This window comes from Musca domestica, unplaced genomic scaffold, assembly GCF_030504385.1.
Source record: "Musca domestica strain aabys unplaced genomic scaffold, Musca_domestica.polishedcontigs.V.1.1 28, whole genome shotgun sequence".
NCBI classification, from domain to species: domain Eukaryota; kingdom Metazoa; phylum Arthropoda; class Insecta; order Diptera; family Muscidae; genus Musca; species Musca domestica.
Window position 1 is genome coordinate 4,025,064 of NW_026712293.1, and position 8,480 is coordinate 4,033,543.

The following is an 8,480-nucleotide window of genomic DNA, read 5'->3' on the forward strand; positions in this document are numbered from 1 at the left end:
TAATTGAAAATTATTATAAGAATAAACATTCAAGTCGAGATTCGCAGAAAACAGACCCGCCGAAGATATACAAATCCCTGATATATTTACCAAATATATCAGAAAGATTGGAAAAGTCAGAAATATATGACAAAAATAAATACACAATAGCACATAGCTCACATAACACAACAAAATCTTTATTTACAAACATGAAAAGTAAAATTCCAAAAATGGACAAACATAATGTAGTTTACAAAATTGAATGTGGTGGTAACAAGGAAGAAAGTTGCGGAAAACTTTACGTTGGCACAACAAAAAACAAACTAAAAACTAGGATGTCAGCACACAAATCAGACATCAAATTAAGAAACAATAATTCGATACAAAAAACAGCGTTAGCCGAACACTGTAAACAGTACAACCATACACCTAAGATCGATGACGTGAGAGTGTTACAAACGGAACATCATTACAACAAGAGACTAACGATAGAGATGCTTCACATCAATAGTTTATCAACAACAAAGAGAATAAACAGCAAAGCAGACACGGCCCGCTGGCAATGAAAATTCCATTTAACTCAATTTCACCAGTCCTATACTAGATATAAGCCGGACTAATGCCAAATGTGTCCCCAAGTAATGCAAAGGTAACCAATTGACACCTTTTCGTCCCCAAGTAATGCAAAGAAGCGACAATTGTGCATAAATAAAAACCACCTCGAAAAAACCAAACGAACATTTGAATGAGATCTCTACGAACAAGAACCACTTTGAATAGTTTTTTTTTAGATTACCAATAAAAAAACAATGCACCGTTATTCTTGAGGAATGCAAGTGCGTTTTGTTTGGAAAAAGCATTCTTATTCTGATCGTTGTGAAGTGAAGTATCATTTTTCTGTGCAAATAAGTTATAAAGTGTTGAAAATAACAAATAAAAAGGTAAGAATGAGTAGTAAAAGTAATAATAGTAATAAAATAATAATAAAAGTAATTCAAGGTAAAATTATAGCATTCTTCTCAGAATTGTTACAAATTATTAATTTGTTTGTTTTCACTATAGGTCAAATCAAAATTTTAGCTGATGATTAAGCTGAGTTAAAGGTGATGGTGCTACGATCTCAAAGTGATGAGATACCATTATCGAATAGGTTCCCCATCACTTATGAAAAATATTGAGAATCAATACATATATGTAAGTATTTTTTAAATGTATTGCTGAACAAACATAGATTATATACAATTTTTGTTAATTTTTAGGTAAAGATTATAGCATGAATTATAAAAGGAGAAGAAATATCGAAATGTTTAAAAATGTTATCGGTTCAAATATTACTACGTGTATAATATTGAGGGAAACCATGGAAAAAAGTTTGAAGTCCCTAAGTAATATATATAGAGTTATTTTAGGTAAGGTGTATATAAACATTATTTTTATATTCTACATTTTGATACATTAAACATTATTTTTTGCAGATTCAATACCAGTTACAGAATATTCGGACACCCCTGAAACACAACTGCGAAAAGCAATACAAGTGCTTTTATAAATATTAAATTTAATTTATTTTTGTTTAAGTTTTATAGAGTAAGGTATATTTGTATTCATTTGTTTGCAATAAAAAAATGAATTAAAACTAAAAATTAGAATTTCACTAACAATAATTGGTACTGAACTAGTTCATGGGAAACCAGTTTAAAATTGGTCTGCTTATACTAGATAAGGGATAGTCAAATGACACTAGTACATAACTGTATACATAGAACTAGTTAAAAGGTAGTCTGCTGACACTAGTCTGTGGCTGTGTACTTGGAACTTGGTAAGGGTTAGTCTTTTGTCACTGGTATATGACTGTAAACCTGGAACTAGTAAAGTACCATCTACAGGTAATGCAAAGGGAGCCAATTGGTTACTTCGTATGACATCCCCATGTTAAAGTTTACAGTTGTTTGCACTGTGAGGGGTCTTAAGTGGAACTAGTTACTGTAACTCTGAGAATCGACGGGTTTCCGATGCCGAACTAGTTCATGTTGCTAGCGGGGGACAACACAGCTTACTGCTACAGGCATTTAACAAAAAGAGATCGTGCAATATGCAAATAATTATCAGTGCAATAATAACACTTGACGGTAGTAGTCACACTACGCTAGTTTTAAGTTTATTATTTTAATTATTTGCAAGTAAGCGTTTTTTTTTTACATGTTTATGTCCTGTTCTGTGATAATGTTAATATGTTGTATGTTTTGTTATTTAATTTGTAGATCACCCTGAAGATGAAACTCAAAGAGCTTCGAAATATCGGAAAAAGAAAAATAAATAATTAAAAAAAAAAAACCAAAAAGTTTGACCTCAAGCTCAAATAATTGTTTTTATTAATTACCTATTTATTATAAAATATTCATATCAATATTGATGAAAAGACTTAATTCTTAATTAATTCTTAACATTCCTAAAATTAAAGATAATTTATATGTCCATAAGTAGAAATATTATGCATAAATCATATAGATCCTAAAAATAAGAGAAACTATAATTTTTTAAAGCCTTTTCCTCCGGAGTAGAAAAAATTAATCAACTCCTACAATTCTTAAAATTAATACACCTATTATACGTTTTAATATAGCTCAATCTTCATCATTAAGTGTATTTCAAAAAGAAAAATTTGAATCTCGGGTTATTGAATATTTAACTAATTCAAAAGAATAACATGGTGTTAAACCAGTTGAAAAAATATATGAACCAATAAAAACAAATTAATATAAGAAAACGATACTATTTCTAAAATTAAATCCTTTGAGTAAAATGTTTTATTACAAATTTATGTTTTATTAAAAATTCATATTGAATTGTTCAAACTTTTTATACCCTACACCACAAGGTGGTCAGGGTATTATGTCTTTGTGCATTTGTTTGTAACAGGCAGGAGGAAACGAGATAGACCCATAGTTCCTTTTGATGATCTGCATAGAATCACATTCAGAGTCGATTTATGCATGTCCGTCCGTTCGTCCGTTCGTCCGTCCGTCCGTCCGTCTGTCCATGTATTTTTGTAAACAAAGTACAGGCCGCATTTATTGCCCGATCTAGATGTCATTTTGCACAGATCATTTGTTTGGCCCAAGGACGAACCCTATTGAAATTGGAAATAATCGGTCAAAATTTAGATATAGCTCCCATATATATCTTCGTCCGATTTGCCTTTTATTGTGCACCAAACGTGTAATATCAGCCCGAATTGTATGGAATTTTGCATATACACCCAAATTAGGTCTGAAAATATGTATGCCAAATTTGGTTGAAATCGGTTCAGATATAGCTATAGCTCCCATATATATTGTTCATCCGATTTGTTATTTTTGTCCACCGCCGCCGTAATATGCACTCTGCAACAAGAATATTTGGGGAAATATATCAAATGCAGCTCAGAAATACACTTGCTAAATTTTATCGGGATCGGTTCAGATTTGGATATAGCTCCCAAATATAACTTCGTCCGATTTACATTTTATTGTGCACCAGACGTCTAATATTTGTCCAAATGGGATGGAATTTGGCACTTACGACCGAATCGGGTCTAGAAGGTAGTATGTCAAATTTGGTGAAGATCGGTTCAGATATAGCTATAGCTCCCATATATATTGTTCATCCGATTTGTCATATTTGTTACCCACAGCCGTAGTATGCACTCCGTAACAACGATATTCGGGGAAATATATCAAATACAGCTCAGAAATATATTTGCCAAATTTTATCGAGATCGGTTCAGATTTGCATATAGCTCCCATATATATCTTTATCCGATTTCAAATTAATTGTGCACCAAATGGGCAATACAATTCCGAATTTAAAAGATACAAATGCTTCGGCATATTTAGTCCTTTGAACTTTAAATTATAATTATAATCATAGCGTGTATGTTTGAATTCTCCCATAAAAACTTTTATTTGTTATGTGGAGCTCTACTAAATTAGCAAAGTGGTGTAGGGTATCATAAAGTCGGCCCCGCCCGACTTTAAGACTTTCTTTACTGGTTTTCTTTTAATAAATATGTATTCACATTATTTTATATCAATTTCTTACATATTTGGCTCAGATATAATTCCTTAAGAATTAACTTTATTAAGATTATGAATTGTTTCTTTCATACTAATAGCAACAAAATCAATATTAAAGTATAATAATTATATTACTTAACCGGCCTACTGGTAAACTAAGCATGAAGACAAAATTTTAGCCTTCTATCCCAATTCGTTCGGAATATAGCGTGATTACAACAGACAGACGGACATTGCTAGATCGTCATAGAACTTTACGCTGATAAAGAATATATATACTTTGTAGGGTCTATTATGAATGTTTCGAGGAGTTACAAACGGAATGACTAAGTTAATATACCCTCCATACTATGATGGAGGGAAAAACTGATGCACCATTAGCATGTAAAGTTCGTAATAATCAACCATAAATAATATCTCGATTAATCCAGTTAAAATTTGAGTAATTATAATTAAAACCTAATGATCCAAAATATCATCATGATGAAATATTACCTGGAGCACGTACAAATGTACTTACGTGTAAGTACACATGTTCTTTTCCCCAACAATGTTGATAACCGTCTGCAACTCAGCACTGGCAACACGCTTACAATTCATATTGCTTATCTCTTTAATATATAGATTGTTTCAATCAAACTAAGTTGGAACACAATCCAGACTTCTCTCTTTTTTATACCCTCCACCAAACTATGGAGGGTATATTAACTTTGTCATTCCGTTTGTAACTCCTCGAAATACTCATGTCAGACCCAACAAAGTATATATATTCTTGATCAGCGTAAAATTCTAAGTCGATTTAGCGATGTCCGTCTGTTTGTCTGTCTGTCCGTCTATCTGTCTGTTGTAATCACGCTATCTTTCGAATGAATTGAGATAGATGGCTAAAATTTTGCACACATGTTTATTTTTCCAGTAGGCAGGTTAAGTTCTTAAATGGGCCATGTAGGTTCACGTTTTCATATAGCCCCCATATAACGGTACCTCCCTATATTCGGTATTTTGATGATTTTAGCGACATTATTCACCGGAATTGTTTGAAAATTGGTATTTGAAGTTCGTAATGAATACTACAGTCTGTGACAGAAAATTGTCTGTGCGGGTCCAGGTCTTCGTATAGGCCCAATATATCAGTACCTCCCCATATTCGGTATTTTGACGATTTTAGGTACAATACCCACCGAAATTGTTTGAAATGTGGTATTTGTAGTTCGTAATGGATGCTACAGCCTGTGACAGAAAACTGTCTATGCTGGTCCAGGTCTTTGCACAGCTCCAATTTGACGGCACCTCCTTATATACGATATTTTGATGATTTTAGCTACATTATTTACCGTTTATTTCAAGTTTCCAATTTGAATATGGCTAATGACGGCTATATTCGGTATTTTTAAAATTTTAACAGAATTTTTCAAGTATTTTATTTTTTAAAAATTTCCAAATTCGTTGCAAATGGTGGAGGGTATTAAAAGTTCGGCCCGGCCGAACTTAGTGCTTTTTAACTTGTAATTTTTATACCCTCCACCAAAAAAGGTATGGAGGGTATATTAAGTTCGTCATTCCGTTTGTAACTCATCGAAATAATCATTTTAGACCCAACAAAGTATATATATTCTTGATCAGCGTAAAATTCTAAGACGATTTAGCCCTGTCCGTCCGTCTGTCCGTCTGTTGTAATCACGCTACAGTCTAAACGAATTAAGATAGGAAGCTAAAATTTTGCACAGATCTCTCTTTTGTCTGCAGGCAGGTCAAGTTCGAAGATGGGCTATATCGGTCCACGATATCGTGTAGCCCCCATGTAACGGTACCCCCCGATATTCGGTATTTTAATGATTTTACCCACATTTTTCAACGGAATTGTCTTAAAATCCACACAAGGAGTTCCTTGTGGGTACTTTATACCTCGACAGAGAATTATTTATATAGGTCCACAATATCGTATAGCCCCCATATAACGGTACCCCCGATATTTGGTATTTTGATGATTTTACACACATTTTTCAACGGAATTGTCTGAAAATCCACAAAAGGAGTCCCTTGTGGGCATTTTACCTCCTCAAAATGAAGTGTCTATATAGGTCCACGATATCGTATATCCCCCATATAACTGTAACCTCCGATATTCGGTATTTTGATGATGTTAGCCACGCTTTTCAATGGAATTGTCTTAAAATCAACAGAAGTAGTTCCTTGTGAGTACTTCACCCCCTGAGAGAGAATTGTCTATACAGGTCCACGATATCGTATATCCCCCATATAACGTTACCTCCCGATATTCGGTATTTTATGATTTGAAATCAACACACGGAGTTCCTTGTGAGTACTTTACACGCAGACATAGATTTGTCTTTAAAGGTCCACAATATCGTATATCCCCTCATATATCGGCACCTTCCTATATTAGATATTTTAAAGATTTTAAAAGAATTTTTATTGGATTTTATTTTTTTTTGAAAATTTTCTAATTCGCTCCAAATGGTGGAGGATTTAAGGCGATCAATTCAACGCAAACTCATAAATAATTGTTGTTCACTGGAAAAAAGGTATATGACACTCGACAAAAAATTGAGATGCAAAGTAGGAAGAAAAGCTTTTATGGTGTATGTTTACGGTAATAAACTTACCAATTCCCGACTATGGACACGAAGAAATAAATAATCACTTTATACAAAGTTCTGATAAAAAATAATTGTTATAAAACTTTTCAAGACACTCCGAACTAGACTGTACAACGTTACGACGGCAAAATGACCGAGAAATAAAACTTTTGCGTCCACCAAGCGGTCAAATGATTTTACTAAAAGCAATAACCAATAAATATGTTGTAGCTACCAACTGGCTGATAAATAGCCCGATATAACAGCAGAAACTATGCGTATAGATGGCGTAAGGGTATTTAATCGATCAACATATCGTCACTGGATATCCATTTGGATTGTTACCAAATTGTTACCAAATGTAAACGTAATATAATAAAGTCGCTAAAGTCATTCAAATAGCGAATATCGGAGGGTACCGTTATATGGGGTGGACCTACGTGACCGATTTTCTATCCTACACTGTAGTATCCATTACGAACTTCAAATACCAAATTTGAAATAATTCCGGTAAATAATGTCGCTAAAATCATCCAAATACCGAATATCGGGGGTACCGTTATATGGGGATTAAGCTGTATCCGTTCACAAATACCCACAAGTGCGGATCAGTACATTTAGTACACTTCTATCTGAATTTCCAAAAACCCAGTCTTATATCACCCCTGCACAATAACATTGACCACATTTCAAGAATCTAGTTTCAGGGCGTTGATATACATATACATTAAGCAAAAGCCAAGCTTTAGAAATAATTAAAAGGTAGTTTTCGCATAAAATATTACCTATTTATTATAAAATATTCATATCAATATTGATGAAAAGACTTAATTCTTAACATTCCTAAAATTAAAGAAAATTTATAAGTCTATAAGTAGAAATATTATGCATAAAACATATTGATCCTAAAAATAAGAGAAACTATAATTTTTTAAAGCCTTTTCATCCGGAGTAGAAAAAATTAATCAACTCCTACAATTCTTAAAATTAATAAACCTATTATACGTTTTAATATAACTCAATCTTCATCATTAAGTGTATTTCAAGAAGAAAAATTTGAATCTCGGATTATTGAATAATTAACTAATTCAAAAGAATAACATGGTGTTAAACCAGTTGAAAAAATATGTGAACAAATGAAAACAAATTAATATAAGAAAACGATACTATTTCTAAAATTAAATCCTTTGAGTAAAATGTTTTATTAAAAATTTATGTTTTTATTAAAGAAAAGAGATGTAGTATAAGAAATATTTTAAACATTTACACAGTGCAACTAAATACTGGCACTTGAACTATAAACTATTAAGAAAAATTCAATAAACAATATATACCGCATATCTTGGTGTTTGCGCCAATGCGGGGAAAAGGGGGGAATTGCAAAGCAAACCAATACAAAATAAAATAAATAAAAACACAATAGTGGGGTTAGTTTAAGTATAAAATAAATGCAAAAGCGAGGCTTTATTAATAATAAATAAGAATGATTTTGGTAAACAATATTACCTTAATTTGCAAGATAGCGGAGGAAAGCCTTCGTTAGTATCGGGCGATAGAAGAAGAGAGAGTGTTTCAACCAAACAACGATCCCAACATGAAGTAAGTCGGCGTTGGCGCCATTCGCCGCTCGTTGAAATCTGTCAATGTTAATCGTTTACAAATAATTAGATGTTAACCCATTGTTAACGTTGCAAAACAATAATTTTCAATCTAAATTAAACATGCCGCCCACCTTGCAACATATTGGGATGTTGTAACTAAAATACAATACATAATTCCATTTCTTTTTTTTTTTTTTTCTTTTTTTCCAATTCAATTCTTTGTTTCTTTATTTTTCAGTTCA

At 32.5% G+C, this 8,480-nt stretch overlaps 1 long non-coding RNA gene across 1 annotated transcript; it reads left to right on the forward strand.

The window, feature by feature from the left end:
• The first annotated feature begins 529 nt into the window (after positions 1-529).
• Positions 530-2,017, forward strand: LOC131803261 (uncharacterized). The gene is made up of 4 exons (XR_009342507.1): positions 530-923; positions 1,045-1,176; positions 1,242-1,391; positions 1,458-2,017. It is a non-coding gene; the product is annotated as an uncharacterized LOC131803261 (long non-coding RNA).
• The last annotated feature ends 6,463 nt before the right edge of the window (positions 2,018-8,480 follow it).